Source organism: Musca domestica, unplaced genomic scaffold (assembly GCF_030504385.1).
Source record: "Musca domestica strain aabys unplaced genomic scaffold, Musca_domestica.polishedcontigs.V.1.1 1, whole genome shotgun sequence".
Lineage (NCBI taxonomy): Eukaryota > Metazoa > Arthropoda > Insecta > Diptera > Muscidae > Musca > Musca domestica.
In genome coordinates, this window is record NW_026712114.1 from 12,684,934 (window position 1) to 12,701,676 (window position 16,743).

The window sequence follows — 16,743 nt, forward strand, 5'->3', positions numbered from 1 at the left end:
CCTGGAAAGGGCCAAAATACCGCAGAGCAACATTCGGGCAGCGTGTGACGGTTTCATTGGCCGTTTGATGGCCATGGGGGACCACTTCGAACAAATCTAAACTTATTCTATAATTTAAATATCGCTGCCGTACGAGCCAGTGTTGAGAGGTCCCCAAGAACATCCCAAAAACGCCGTTCTCAGCAGTTGGGCATGGCTCGGTCCACTTTACAACGGATTATTCGCATTGATTTGCATTTGTTCCCGTACAAAATTTAATTGACGCAAAGAATGTTGCCTGCGGACAAGCCTCGTCGATTGGAATGGGCCCAAAGGGCCCAAAGGTCCGTCGAATATGGGCAACCCTGTATGTAAGGAAGTAGTCGATATAGTCCAAATATGGCACGTCGTAATATTTTTATCAGTTTTAGTTCTGATACGAAGAGGTAAATATTGTCCAACTGCTTCGGAACCTCCCCCATAAAGGGTCAAGATTTTGAATAATCATAACTGAAGGCTGGAGGTATATATCTGTCGGCAAAACCGACTGATACTATTTTACTTGCTTTTTACGAAAATCTGTTATTTATTTGATGTAGAATTAAAAGAAAATTTAGGATTTACTTCTACATCTCATGGCTATATTGGTTAATCTTATATAATAAAATATGTGAGTAATTAGATTCAAATACATATGGATCTCGTTCATCCATCATTTTATCTGTATGACTTGGGAGGCACGAGAAATAAAGCATTCATTTTCGATTAATATGAGTTTTTATTTTATTTAATTATTTATTTTTTTTTTAATTTCATCTTTTGAGTGGACCTATCAGAAGGAGTGCAATGGTATTGCCCATCTTCAGGATCGATCTAAGTTTAATATAAATATTACGGACCAAATTGGATATTCCCTTCTAGGGTTATTATTCGAACCTGACAGCTTAACTTACAAACAGGAGACGAACATCGTGAGATTGGCCCCAATTGTTCTACAAGGGTTTTGATCTGAAGAAAAATGGTGTAAAATTTCAAATAAATTGAGATAGGTTTCCCAATATTATTTCAAATGATACTTTTTTTCTTGGAACCTCAAGCTTAATATTAATATGCTAGAAAATCACTTCTCCAGCAGTCTATGTCAAGAAAAGTGTTAGAAACTAATTAATATCCATTTGACATTGTAAGATAATTTAATTTAATTAGAATACACACCATGCAGCATAGTTTCCGTACAAATGGAAAAAAAAAGAAAACAAAAACAAAAGTCTAACAAAAAATGAAACAACAATACAACAACCTTATTCACAGCAATGGGCCGCTACCTGTAGAGGAACAATAAGAAAAACCACAACACACATCAAAGCCAACTTAAAGAAAAACTGTTAGATTACAACAACAAGATCGTAACGAAACGCGGCGCAACAGCGGCGGTAATCAATAAGAAGCTATTTCTTGTTGTTGCTGTTGTTTCTACTATTGTTTGTGTCAAGAATGAGGTTCTTTCAAAACAATGCTGCTGCCACAAAGAGGTCAACACATTTTGAAAAATTAAGTAAACAAATAAACCAAAAACAAAAGACTTAAGCAACGAACTTGACTGGGGCAAGGAACAGCAATGAAATTAGAAGGGGGGGGAATGGTTATTTTTGTTCGTTTTTTTTTTTTTTTTTTTTTTTTTGAATTAAATTTTAATTTGAGTAGCGTGGCCTAAAAAGGTGATATAATTTTTTGGGAAACTTCGATTTGAAAACATTTTTTAGACTTTATATTTACCACTGAAAATAAAATTGGACAAATTACAAGAATAAAACACATTCAAAAATTGTAAACCAGATCAGTTTTGGATTCAACCTAACAAGGATATCGCTAGCAAAACATCACTTTTTATACCCTCCACCATAGTATGGAGGGTATATTAAGTTTTTCATTCCGATTGTAACACCTCGAAATATACATTTTAGACCCCATGACGACTTAGCGATGTCCACCCGTCTGTCCGTCTGTGGAAATCACTCTAGCTTTCGAACGAATTGAAGTACATTGATAAAATTTTACTCAAATGTATTTTGGTATTTGAAGTTTGTAATGGATACTACAGCCTATGACAGAAAATTGCCTAGGCAGGTCCAGGTAATTGTATAGCCCCCATATAATGCTACCTACCGATATTCGGTATTTTGATGGTTTTAGCGATATTATTCACCGGCATTGTTTCAAATTTGGTATTTGAAGCTCGTAATGGATACTACAGCCTATGACAGAAAATTGCCTAGGCAGGTCCAGGTATTCGTATAGCTCCCATATAACGGTACCTCCCGATATTCGGTATTTTGATGATTTTAGCTACATTATTCACCGATTTTTTTTAAGTTTCGTATTTGTATATTGTAATGGCTTTTGACAAAAGTTGCCTGTGCAGGTCCACGTCGTCGTACAGACCCTAATATGACGGCAACATTATTTTTAAGATTTTAACAGAATTTTTAATAGATTTTATTTATTTATTTATTTATTTTTTTTTTTTTTTTTTTTGAGAATTGTCAAATTCGTTCCAAATGGTGGAGTTTATTCAAAGTTCGGTCCGGCAGAACTTACAGTTTTTTACTTGTTTAATAATAGGCTTCCATCGCAAGATTTCATTCGTAAGCCCAATGCAATGGGCGATTTATCGAACATACAACCGAGATGGTCTGGTTGTTATTGTTGTTAGTTTATGATGATAGAAAATCGAAAGAAAAAAACAAGATGCAACAATTACCACAGCATTGCATTGAATAGGAGCGCTATATAGACAGCAGGCGAAAATTATATAAGCTTTGTTTGCAAGAAAAAAAACAACAAAACAATTTCATAGCCGGGTCAGTAGAAGGAAGCTTCGCCACTTTTTTATTTCTTCTTTGAACATCCGAGCAACATTTCAAACGATGAAAAAATTAAATGTTTGCAACTACCAAAGCATTGGTGTTATTGCGTCTGTTTTATGTAAATTATGATTGGAATGTAGAGATGCTGGTGTTTAGATGAATGTATTTGTTTCTACTTCCATAAGAGGCAACTTGAACTGCATTCGAAGATCACAACAACGGATGTTACATTGATGGAGATCTGTTGAGAAGTATGTGATTTTTTTCAAGATTTATGGAAGTTTAAAATATTCTTTTTTTTCGAAATCAATATAAAAACAAAAAAAGGATTTTTGGCAACACGTTTGAGATCTTTAATCAAATACGTAATTATTTCCTTGAAAAGAACAAAAAAATCTTACACAAAAATGGTGAAATAAATTACTATAGCATAGTAAGCTGTAGGTAACGGTTTAATCAATCTTGAGCTCCAGAAAAAAACAGGAGGGGACCATAACGACATAACGATGACTGATCTAAAGAGTTGCGCTAGATGCTTTAACCGACAATATGTAGAGCACCCCAAGAGCCCCGAGGCAAAGCGATGAGTACAACGTCGTCTCTACCCGTCGAAGAGGCACCACCATAATTTGCGATGGGTGATGTTGAAAATGTCATTCGAAACGCTAAGTCATCCAAAAGCGTTAGGCCCAAAGGGAATGTTAATGGTAATGTTGAAACAACTGCATACGCCGGATGTTGAGTACCCGGTAAAAGTTCACAACCTGTCGCTTGCCACCCACGTCGTTCCCGAAACCAGGAAAATGGGCCGCTACTGACACCAGACAAGGTTGCCAGCAAAGGCGAATTAAACCGTCCCATTTTCCTTTTGTCGCCAGCGACAGAGACTCAGAAGAAGCTATCCAGTTGCTTCGCTTGGCCGAAAGTGGTGAACTGCCGAATTTGGTTTTCCCCGATGAGGAAACATTCGTTGTCCAGTAGTTTGTAAACAAACAAAATGAGTTTGCTTGCCAAAGAGGTCAGCTGAAAATGTACACCTTCGGTTGGCCACCAGAACTCAAGCCCTGGCCATGGTGATGGTGTGGGCCGCCATAACAGCCGATGGTCGCTCTCGCACGTATTAATCGACCGTAGCATCAGAATAAATGCCGAATATTAATCGGGTAGCGTGTGACGGTTTCATTGGCCGTTTAAAGGCCATTATTCGTGCAAAAGGTGACCAATTCGAACAAATCTAAATTTATTCTAAAATTTGAGACTATTTCCGACATTTTTGCTTTTATTCAATATAATTAAAAAACACAAGTAAAAAAGCAGATAAGTTCGGCCGGGTCGAACTTTTAATATCCTTCACCATTTCGAAGGAACTTGAAGAATTTAAAAAAAAATCGAAAACTACAGCTTAAATGAAAACCGTCATATGGGGGCTATACCAAAACGTGAACCTGCATACGAAATTTTTTGCCATAAGGTGTAGTACCCATTAAGATCTTTCAATACGAAATTTGAAACGATTCCGCAGAATAATATTGCTGAAATCGTCAAAATACCGACTATCAGGAGGTACCGTTATATGGGGGCTATACGAAAATTTTGACCTACATACGAAATTTGAAACTATTCCTAATGTTGCTAAAATTATCAAAATACCCAATATCGGTAGGTACCGTTATATGGGGGCTATCGAAGATTTGGACCTGCATACAAGAATTTTTGTCATAGACTGTAATGGGCCCGACCTTCAAATACGAAATTTTAAATAATTCCGGTAAATAATGTCTTTAATATCATGAAAATACCGAATATCGGGAGGTACCGTTATAGGAGGGCTATACGAAAACGTGGACCGAAATGGCCCATTTACTCCATAGAATGGTGGAGGGTATAAAAATTTAAAAATTATGGCGTTCGAATTTGTTGCAGTTTTTTATCTCACCCTGTATATGTACGAGAAATCGGTGTTAGTTATTCCGCTTAACAAAACATCGGATTTTTTCATGAGAAGAATGTTAAGGATGGGGAAGAAGTCTCGCATTATGGATGACCATTGGATTATATTTAACTGTAAAATGGATCACAACTTTCGTGTGAAATTGTTTTGAACACCTTACATCACGATGGAGTGCGTAAATATTGGGTAAATGCCCCCGGTCTGGGCATTATTTCAAAGACAAAATCTTCCAAAACGGATTTGGGCATAATGGGGCTTCCAACATATTGTAGTGTTGTAGAGTTATAGCTTTTGCTTACTTGTTCAAACCTCTACTAGGCTATGCTATAAATGTAAAACCTTAATTTTCATAGCACGCGAACACTTCAATGTCTAAGAAAACAAAACCATTTTAATTTACTTGAAAAATTGTCTGCACTTAAAAAGGGTTCAGTTCGAAAACAAAAAACAATAGACTTAAGCAACAAACCTCCCCAAAATGATCTCCACCTTTGACATGTTCGAGAGTAGCTTTTCAAAACTCAATGCAAAACCATTCATAAAATCTGCATGGTGTTGTTTTACTACGACATTTTAGTACTATTTTAGTACTAAATTAAAGAGAACCAAAGAGCACATCCATCTCTCACTTCTTTGTGCAAATTTGCTTGTTGTTGGCTCAAAACTTGTTCTTTGAAATTTTGTTGGAAAACCATGGCTGCTCGCGAGATATTTAACACCTGCCTAGGCGGCTCTTCCACGAGCGTGTTTGTGTGCGAGTGTTGGTACAACACAAGACGAAGAGAAAAAGAGTATTGTGTGCCCAGACATAGTAGCGTTTAATTGTTGCTGCCACCATCTCATATCGCCTGTGCTCCAAATGATGCTTTGTGGTTATGTTCAAGTTTCAGTTATAGAGCGACTGTGATACGTGGTGGTACGTTTCAAAACAAGTTAACGGATAGTAACGACTGAATTGGACTTTTTTTTGTTGTGTCTGTGTGTTTTGTTTTGGGCCTTTGCAAAGCTTAACCACCAGGTTGCTACTGTTGGCTAGCCGGTCGGGTTGTATACCTTCAAGTTGCGTTTAACGTTACTCTATTTGGGCCTTCGATGTGGCACTGGTGGCAGTTCTGAGCCATAACGCATTGCAGTGCGCAGACTTGTTTGTCTGCATTTTTGTAACTCTTCGCCAGGCAACAACAACAACACCAAAAGACACAATCAAGGCAACTTTCGTGACGCGTCTTCGCTTCTCGGTAATAGAAATTATCTTCTTTGGCAGTACTCCATTTTTTTGGTTCGTTCATGTTTTTCAGTATTACTACTGCTGCTGCTGCTCCTGCTTCTGTGCAATTGTGAAAATACACAAGAAAAAAATATAATTTTAAAGCAAAAAAAAAATAAAAAATCATAAAGAAAAATCTCTAAACTTGAATGGAGGGAGAAGAAAGAAACCAACCTCATTAAAAGAGTGGGAATTTCTTCTCCATAAAGAAAGAATCGTAATTATAAGCAGCAATAAGTGCACGCTACCAGAAAAAAAAAAATGTGGAACAAAATTTAAATAAATTTTCAAGAAAAAGAAATATCAAAAAATTGCAAAAAAAATAATAGATTTGTTCAATTTCAGTTTTTAGAATTTTTTGTGTGTGCGACATCTAACAAATAACTACAAAACCAAAATAACCAACAGCATAGCAGCATTCAAGGTGAGTTCAACCAAATAGAATCATATTGAAATAGCCAAATCGAGTCTTGTGAACAAAAAATGTTTTTTTTTTTTATTAAAATACTACCTTCAAAAAAAACTTGTTCTTCTATTCTTGTGAAATTATGAATGCTTTTGATTTATGAATGCATATAACTTGGTTTCAAATAAAATGGTTTTTGGTGATTTTTGCAATGGTACAAGGTCCGTCAAAGGATTTTAAACGCTTTTCGAAGAGGTACAAAGTTATAAACATGGACCATGTCGTGTGTAAAACCACCTTCTTAAGATCCATCATGATCATAGCAAAAATTATATTTTCGATAGAATTTTTCTACATTTTAAAGAAAAATGAAATTTCTTAGTTACTCCTCTAAATGTTCGTCGTCGACCCTATAAAGTATTCCATATATAAAAATCTATATCCATAAAAATGGAAAATGTTTGATTGTTTTTTTATACCCTCCACCGTACTATGGAGGATATATTAAATTTGCCATTCCGTTTGTAACTCCTCGAAATACTCATGTCAGACCCAACAAAGTACATATATTCTGGATCAGCGTAAAATTCTAAGTCCATTTTGGAACGTCCGTCTGTCTTTGTGTTGTAATTACGCTGTTTTTCGAACGAATTAAGATAGAAGGCTAAAATTTTGCACACATACAGGGTTGCCCATATTCGACGGACCTTTGGGCCCATTCCAATCGACGAGGCTTGTCCGCAGGCAACATTCTTTGCGTTAATTGAATTTTGTACGGGAACAAATGCAAATCAATGCGAATAATCCGTTGTAAAGTGGACCGAGCCATGTCCAACTGCTGAGAACGGCGTTTTTGAATGTTCTTGGGGACCTCTCAACACTGGCTCGTACGGCAGCGATATTCTCGGCCGATCGCCTTGGTCGATTTTTACATGGCCTCTTCGGATTAGGAAGAGACTTACCAGTCGAAAATTTTTCGTATAAACGCTTTATGGTGTTCTTAGATATATTCGGTATTTTAATGATTTTATGAACATTTTTTCACCAGAATTGTTTCAAATTTGGTATTTGAAGTTCGAAATGGATACTACAGCCTAGGACAGAAAATTGTCTATGCAGGTCCACATCTTCGTATAGGCCCCATATACCAGTACCTCACCATATTCGGTATTTTGACAAGTTTCGGTACAATACTCACCGAAATTGTTTCAAATTTCGTAATGGATACTACAGCCTAAGACAGAAAATTGTCTGTGCAGGTCCACGTTTTGCATATAGCCCCCATATAAAGGTACCTTCCGATATTCGGTATTTTAATGATTTTAGCGACATTATTCACCGGAATTGTTTCAAATTTGGTATTTCAAGTTCGTAATGGATACTACAGGCTGAGACAGAAAATTGTCTGTGCAGGTCCATGTCTTCGTATAGCCCCCATATAACGGTACATCCCGAAATTCGGTATTTTAATGATTTTAGCGACATTATTCACCGGAATTGTTTCAAATTACGGATTTGGAGTTCGCAATGGGAACTACAGTCTGTGACAGAAAATTGTCTATGCAGGTCCATGTCTTCGTATAGGCCCCATACACCAGGACCTCCCTATATTCGGTATTTTGACGAGTTTAGGTGCAATACTCCCCGAAATTGTTTGAGATGTCCTATTTGAAGTTCGTAATGGATGCAACAGCCTATAACAGAAAATTGTCTATGCTGGTCCAGGTCTTCGCACAGCACCGATATACGATATTAAATCATCAAAATATCGTATTTCGGTGCTGTGCAAGTATGGTAATGACTAATGGCAAACAATGCCTATGTAGGTCCACGTCATATAGACACCAACATAACGGTTATATTCGGTATTTTTAAAATTTTAACAGAATTTTTTAAGGATTTTTTTTTCCAAATTCGTTCCAAATGGCGGAGGGTATTCAAAGTTCGGCCCAGCCGAACTTACTGCTTTTTAACTTGTTGTTTGTAATTTATGGACTTGAAAACCGCTGCACAGATTTTCCTGAAAATTTCCAAGTATACTACAAAATCGCCTGAAGGTAACATAGGCTATTTACATTTTTGAAATTCCTCCTGGAACTGAAGATATAGCATCAGAATCGTAGGTACCTAGATTTTAGATTTTACATGCACATATCTATTGATCGATGACAGATACAGTCTCCAAATTTGGAATGCGTAACGGAATTTGGAACAAAAATAAATTTGCCGAATTATATTAAAATTGGTTCAGATTTGGATATAGCTCCCATATATATTTTCGAGCGATTTCGTTTATTTTATGCACCAAAAACGATAGGTATATTCGATTTCAATGAAATTCGGTGTGAGTTACGGGATTTTATCAGAAAATAAATTTTCCAAATTATATTCAAATCGGTTCAGATTTGGATATACCTCCCATATACAAGGTTGCCCATGTTCGACGGACCCATCTGACAACGACATAACTTTTGACAGAGATGTCACATCGCTTAATGACATATCGCGTTTGAAGCGTCAGTCCAAGCTGATTTTTACCATGAACCAATACACGCCACGCGAGCGCTCTGAAATAGTCAATTGTATCAATTAAAGTCAATTGCGAAAACTCAACGTGCTTTTAAAACATTAAAAAATGTGAGAAGTGCGCCTTCTAAGAACACCATTAAGCGTTTATACGAAACATTTTCTACTGGTAAGGCTCTTTCTAATCCGAAGGCCATATAAAAGTCGACCAAGGCGATCGGCCGAGTATATCGCTGCCGTACTTGCCAGTGTTGAGAGGTCCCCAAGAACATACCAAAAACGCCGTTCTCAGCAGTTGGGCATGGCTCGGTCCACATTACAACGGATTATTCGCATTGATTTGCATTTGTTCCCGTACAAAATTCAATTAACGCAAAGAATATTGCCTGCGGACAAGCCTCGTCGATTGGAATGAGCCCAAAGGTCCGTCGAATATGGGCAACCCTGTACCGATTTCGTTTATTTGATGCACCAAACCCGATATGTATGTTCGACTCCAACGAAATTGAATATGAATGATGTCATACGATCAGAAAATTAATGCGCCAAATTATATTGAAATCGCTTCAGATATGGATATAGCTTCCATACATAATTCCGGACGATTTCCCACATTTAATGCACCAAACACGATACGTATGTCCGATTCAAATGAAATTCGGCATAAGTGACGAAATTTGGTACAAAAATAAATTTGGTGGAATTTAGCTGCAATAATAAAGTTGACAAATTAATTAGAAATCCGTTAAAATTTGGCCATAGGTCCCATATATATTCTCTGCCGATTTCACATATTTGATGCACCAAACAAATTTCAATGAAATATGGAAGGTGTGACAGGATTTTGTGTAAAAGTAAATTTTGTCAAATTATATTGAAATCGGAAAATAATGGGATATGATTCTATTAAGAAGCATTGACCCACAACACGTTTGCAATGCTATTAGGGTACCAGTAAAAAACTACACAACAATTTAATTGAGGATGCGATTATTACGAAAAAGGGCAGGGTGAGATAAAAAAAAACTGCAACAAAGTCAAACGCCATAATTTTTACATTTTTTTTTTTTAAATTCATGGAATGAAAGCAAAAAATGTCGGAAATAGCATCAAATTTTAGAATAAGTTTAGAGTTCTTCGAGTTGCTCACCTTTGGCATAAATTATGCCCTTAAAATGGCCAATGAAAGCGTCACACGCTGTCCGAATGTTGGTCTGAGGTATTTTGGCCCATTCCCGGTGAAGCGCTTACTTGAGGTGATCGACACTTTGGTATTTTTTAGTGCCAACCTTGCTTTCCCAAATACTGCAGACTGGGGATTTTGGTGGCCATTGTGGGCTGAAAATGAAGCGAGGAACCTCATTTTGTAACCATTCTTGGGTGGCGCGTGCTGAGTGCGATGGTGCTAAGACCTGTTGGAATGTCCAAGGTCTGCGGCCAAAATGTTTGCTTGCCCAAGGCTGTAATACACCCCCCAGAATATTTTCGCGATAATATTCGGCATTTATTCTGATGCCACGGTCGATTAATCGGAGAGCGATCATCGGCTGTTATGGCGGCCCACACAATAACCATGGCCGGCGCTTGAGTTCTGGTGGCCAACCGAAGGTGCACATTTTCAGCTGACCTCTTTTGCAACTAAACACGATCATTTTGTTTGTTTACAAACTGCTGGACAACGAATGTTTTCTCATCGGAGAAAACTAAATTCGACAGTTCACCACTTTCGGCCAAGCGAAGCAACTCTTTAGCGCTTTTGAGTCAATTTTCTTTCAGCTGCGGTGTAAGTTCTTGCACTTTTTGAAATTTCTATGGCTTTACCACGAGCTCATTTTTTAATATTTTCCAAATGGAATATTGCGATATGTTCAGCTCACGAGCCATTTTTCGGTCAATCCGACGCGGGTTTCGATCAAGTCGAGCTTCTTTACTTTTCGAAACATTTCTGCCGATGTTGCTGTTTTCTTCCGTCCACTTCCTTGACGTCGGGCTACGCTACTAGTATCATGGTAACGAGCGATGGTACGAGTCACAAAAGATTTATTCACATTTAATTTCTGGAGTGCTCTAACGATAGCCACTTGTGGTTTTGAAGCCAAATATAAAGATATCACACTATCACGTTTAAATTCCATCACGAATAACTTTTTTCTGAAAATTTCTCAGCAAAATGCTTTTGTACGCTTCTAAACAATATATTGAGCTATCACTGGAATAATTCTAACAGCTGTCGGACGAGTGCCTTAGAAATGACAGCAGTTTTAAGTTGGTTGCAGTTTTTTTTTTCATCTCACCCTGTGTTTACCCAGATAAATATGCATGATATGACTTCGAGGTGGGTTATATAAAAAAAATATATTTATTGGCGCATGTCCAAGTTTCAGTAAGTGGTAAAATTGAATATAAAAAAATCTAACCAATTTGTGTTTATATTACATATAGGGTGAGCTATATGTCTGGTCCAACTATCCAATACTTTACGATGATTCCTGAATCCATATTGATAATAATATTGAAAATAAAATCTTAAAATATTGTTATTTGTGGAGCTAACCAAATATTAAAGAATTTATTAAATAGTCGAAGACTGTCAAATTACAATCCTTTCGGACTAGGCATGTGGTCGAAGCATTACATATAGCTGAGAAAATTGTAGTAAATACATAAGTAGGCATAACCTCGCAGTGATATATTCGAGTGGGCCACATTAACGTAAAATTACATTTTTAGGAACTCATTCAGCATTTAAATATTAATAAAATCGTCTTTTGAAAACTCTACAACTTCCTAATTTCTAAAGACACGCGTCCTTATTTATGGCCCCTTCGACATACACCCAATCATAAGCAACTTTCCCATTTACCGGGTATTTGAAATCATAATTTTATTATGTCCATTAGATGCATTTTTTCGATTTCTGATGTTGGTAGTTAAAACACCATCTTATAAGTACAGCTTACAAGCTTTTGTAACCTTCACGATACTACTTTTCAACTTGCTAAATGCGACCCCTTACATTTTTGATTTCCTTATTTCCAATTCCACGATTCAACAAACACAACGCTTGCTGGCTTTGATCTTCATGACATTGTTATAGGTTCGGTTTATCGATTTTCAGCATCTGCCAATAAGAAGATGTTTTGGTTATTGTTGCCAGCCACCATTGCAACGACTGTAGCTTAAAGTCAATGAATTCTTTTAAAGGCCTTTTGTAGCGGCAGCATCCACGCCATTTCTGGTGGCATCTTTTGCGCTGCATCCATGAATTCATCATTTCAGGCAAAAACATCGATGGACAAAAAAAAAAAAACAAAAACAAACCTGTTAACCAAGGTTACGCTATTCGTATATAGTAAAAATTGCTGGAAGCTGATCTTTTGTTTATAGAAAACAAGAAATAAAATAAAACCTGCAATCATAGTTACATCGAATGTTTTGTAGTTTAGCTATTTTATTTGTTTTATTTTTTTTTAATTTTTTAAATAAAACCAATGGAAGCCAAGGAATTTTGTTGTGTTTTTTTTTTAAGAAAACAAAAGACTTAAGCAACGAACTTGACTTTGAAAAACAATTTTGATGCACCTCAAAACTTATGGGGGCAATGCATTGCGATTACCTTGAATCGTTTGCTTGCCGAGAGAATTAAATGACGAAAAACTTTTGTAAAACAAAATATGTGGGATATTTCTTGGTAGGTGTAGTTTTGTAATTTTCGTCAACATTAATTATAGGTCTAGGAAAATATGGCCGGTGAGTGAACAGCAATTTAGCGATTTATTGCCAATAAACAATAATTATTTTTGACATATGTGTTGGGAGTATACCAGTAATGATGAAATGTTCGACCATTTGTTAGGAGGGAATATTTAAACCAGTAAGGAAAGTTCAAAAGTCGGGCGAGGCCGACTATATGATACCCTACACCACTATGCGTGTTTCGCAGAGCTTCTGTAACAAAAAAAATTAATTGGGAATTTATGTGAAGTAGATCATGCCAACTCTGAACCAAATAACATTGCTGTATAGTACATGATATGACTTCGAAGAGGATTATATTAAAATATTTTTTGGAGCAATATACCAGACCAGATATACCTGACAGAGTTTCACCATATGAAAAAATTCGGTTGAATATAAAAAAAATCTAACCAATTTGTGTTTATATTACACATATGATGTGCAATAACCGTAAAATCGAATGAAGAAGAATGTCGAAGCTATATAAAAATCTGAACCGTCTCGACAAAAATTTGGCAGAAGTATTTTCGAGCAGTGTCTGATATATGGTATCAAATATTATTGTTGCGGAGTGCATATTACGTATTTTAGGGACTTAAAACCCCAAATCTAACAATACATATACAGGGTGAGATGAAAAAACTGCAACCAACTTCAGAATGCTGTCATTTCTAAGCCACTCGTCCGACAGCTGTTAAAATTATTCCAGTGACAGCTCATTATATTACTTGCAAGCGTACAAAAGCATTTTCGTGAGAATTTTCCAGAAAAAGAGGTAATCGTGATGGAATTAATGCGTGACAGTGTGATTTCTTTATATTTGCCTGGAAAACCCATAAGTGGCTATCGTTAGAGGACTCCAGCATTTAAATGTGAATAAATTTTTTGCGTCTCGTACCATCGCTCGTTACCGCGATACTAGTATCCCGGCGTCAAGAAAGTGGACGGAAGAAAACAGCAACATCAGCAGATATGGTTCGAAAAGTAAAGAAGCTACTTGATCGAAACCCGCGTCCCAGTGACCGAAAAATGGCTCGTGAGCTGAACATATCGCAATATTCCATTCGGCAAATATTGAAAAATGAGCTCGTGTAAAGCCGAAACAGAAAGAAAATAGACTCAAAAGAGCTAAAGAGTTGCTTCGCTTGGCCGAAAGTGGTGAACTGCCGAATATGGTTATCTCCGATGAGAAAACCTTCGTTGTTCAGCAGTTTGTAAACAAACAAAATGATCGTGTTTACTTGCCAAAGAGGTCAGCTGAAAATGTGCACCTTCGGTTGGCCACCAGAACTCAAGCGCCGGCCATGGTGATGGTATGGGCCGCCATAACAGCCGATGGTCGATCTACGCTCGTATTAATCGACATTAGAATTTCGCATTCAGCACGCGTCACCAAAGAATGGTTACAAAATTAGGTTCCTCGCTTCATTTCCAGCGCACCATGGCTACCAAAATCTGCGGATAGCAATCCGTGTTTTAGAAAGCAAGGTTGGCACTAAAAAATACCAAAGTGCCGATCACCTCAATCAAGCGCTTCGCCGGGAATGGGCCATAATATCGAAAAGCCACATTCGGGCAGCGAGTGACGTTTTCATGGGCCGTTTGAAGGCCATAATTCGTGCCAAACAAATCTAAACTTATTCTTAAATTTGATGCTATTTCCGACATTGTTTGCTTTAGTTCAATAAAATTAAAAATTATGGCATTTGGCTTAGTTGCAGTTTTTTATATCAGCCTGTATATCCAAATCTGAACACTTGTGAGGGACTCAAAACCCCAAATCATATGAATATGATTGCTATAGCTATATCTGAACCGGTTTTCACCAAATTTGTAGTGCTTGTTTCTAGGATAAATTCAGTCGGAATTACCAAAATTCAGTCCATTTGGGCTGATACTATCCATTTTGTGCCCAAAAAATCTAAACTCGGAAAACGATATGTATGGGAGCTACATCCAAATCTGAACCGATCATGACAAAATTTTAGACACTTATTTCCGAGATTTTGGTTGTGGAGTACATATTACGAATTTGAGGGACTTAAAACCCCAAATCCGATGAAACATGTATATGGGAGCTATAGCTGTATCTGAACTTGAAGTAATCCGGTTGGATGTGCCAAAATTCAGGTCATTTGGACTGATATTGCCCATTCGGTGCACAATTAACCTGAGATCGGTGGAAAAACTGTATGGAAGCTATATCTAATTTTAAGCTGATTTCAATAGGGTTCGTCCTTGGGCCAAACAGATATTGTTTGGAAAATTTCATCTCAATCGGATAATAAATGCGACCTGCATTTTGTCCACATAAACACATGGACAGACGGATGGGCATGCATAAATCTATCCAGAAAGTGATGCCATGAAGATCCTCAAAAGTCACTATGTGTCTATCTCGCTTCCTTCTCCATTTTACAAACAAATGCGGAAAGACGTAATACTCTTACCACTATGTGGTGTAGGGTATAAAAAGGTTGAGTGACTGATAAAGCAAAGCAAGCATTTTGAAAAAGTAGTCTGGGTTTTGGGAAACTCTCAGGATAAAGGATTTAACAAAATTTTACTAGATTTTTTGGAGTTTTGATTTACAGCAGACCCCGTTTTTATACCATCCACCATACTATGGAGGGTATATTAATTTTGTCATTCCGTTTCTAACTCCTCGAAATACTCATGTCAGGCCCAACAAAGTATATATATTCTTGATCAGCGTAAAATTCTAAGACGATTTAGCCCTGTCCGTCCGTCTGTCCGTCCGTCCATCCGTCAGTTGTAATCACGCTACAGTCTAAACGAATTAAGATAAGAAGCTAAAATTTTGCACAGATCTCTCTTTTGTCTTCTGGCAGGTCAAGTTCGAAGATGGGCTATATCGGTCCACGATGTCGTATAGCCCCCATATAACGATACCCCCGATATTCGGTATTTTGATGATTTTAGCCACATTTTTCAGTGGAATTGTCTGAAAATCCACACAAGTAGTTCCTTGTTGGTACTTTATACCTCGGCAAAGAATTGTCTATATAGGTCCACGATATCGTATATCCCCCATATAACTGTACCGACCGATATTCGGTATTTTGATGATGTTAGCCACATTTTTCAATGTAATTGTCTTTAAATCCACACAAGTAGTTCCTTGTGAGTTCTTTACCCCCTGAGAGAGAATTGTCTATACAGGTCCACGATATCGTATATCCCCCATATAACGGTACCCCCGATATTCGGTATTTTCATGATTTTACCCACATTTTTCATCGGAATTGTCTGAAAATCCACACAAGGAGTTCCTTGTGGGTACTTTATACCTCGGCAGAGAATTATCTATATAAGTCCACCATATCGTATAGCGATATTTGGTATTTTGATGATTTTATCCACATTTTTCAATGGAATGGTCACAAGGGGTTCTTTGTGAGCACTTTACCTCCGACAGAGAATTCTCTATATAGGTTAACGATAACGTATAGCTCCCATATAACGATACCCCGCTATATTCGGTATTTTGAAAATCCACACAAGGAGTTCCTTGTGAGTACGTTACACGCAGACATAGATTTGTCTTTATAGGTCCACAATATCGTATATCCCCACATATCGGCACCTTCTTATATTAGATATTTTAAAGATTTTAAAATAATTTTTAATGGATTTTTTTTTTTTTTTTTTTTTTTTTCTTGAAAATTTTCTAATTCGTTCCAAATGGTGGAGGGTATTAAAAGTCCGGCCCGGTCGAACTTACTGCTTTTTTACCTGTTACCATTAAGATTTAAAAACTCTTTTGTAACAAATTTATTATTTCTGGGAAGTCCTTGAGATTTTTCACACCCTACACCAAAGTATGGAGGCTACTTTACAATTGCCATTCTGATTGTGACTTCTCGAAATAAGGATTTTAGTCCCAACAAAGTGTATATATATTCTGATTAGCATAAGATTCGTCCACGCGCCAATAGTAATCCACATCTAGGGGACCAAGGCAATCATTCTCAATTTTAATACTTTT

The 16,743-nt window shown here is 37.0% G+C and overlaps 1 protein-coding gene across 1 annotated transcript in view; it reads left to right on the forward strand.

Annotated features, from left to right (window-relative positions):
- Positions 1-5,713: 5,713 nt before the first annotated feature.
- Positions 5,714-16,743, forward strand: part of LOC131801110 (protein artichoke-like) — a 67,459-nt gene continuing 56,429 nt past the window's right edge. The window contains exons 1-2 of the mRNA XM_059119215.1: positions 5,714-6,035; positions 6,410-6,488. The gene's annotated coding sequence lies outside the window, so the exon portion shown is untranslated. The remainder of the gene's footprint in view (positions 6,036-6,409; positions 6,489-16,743) is intronic.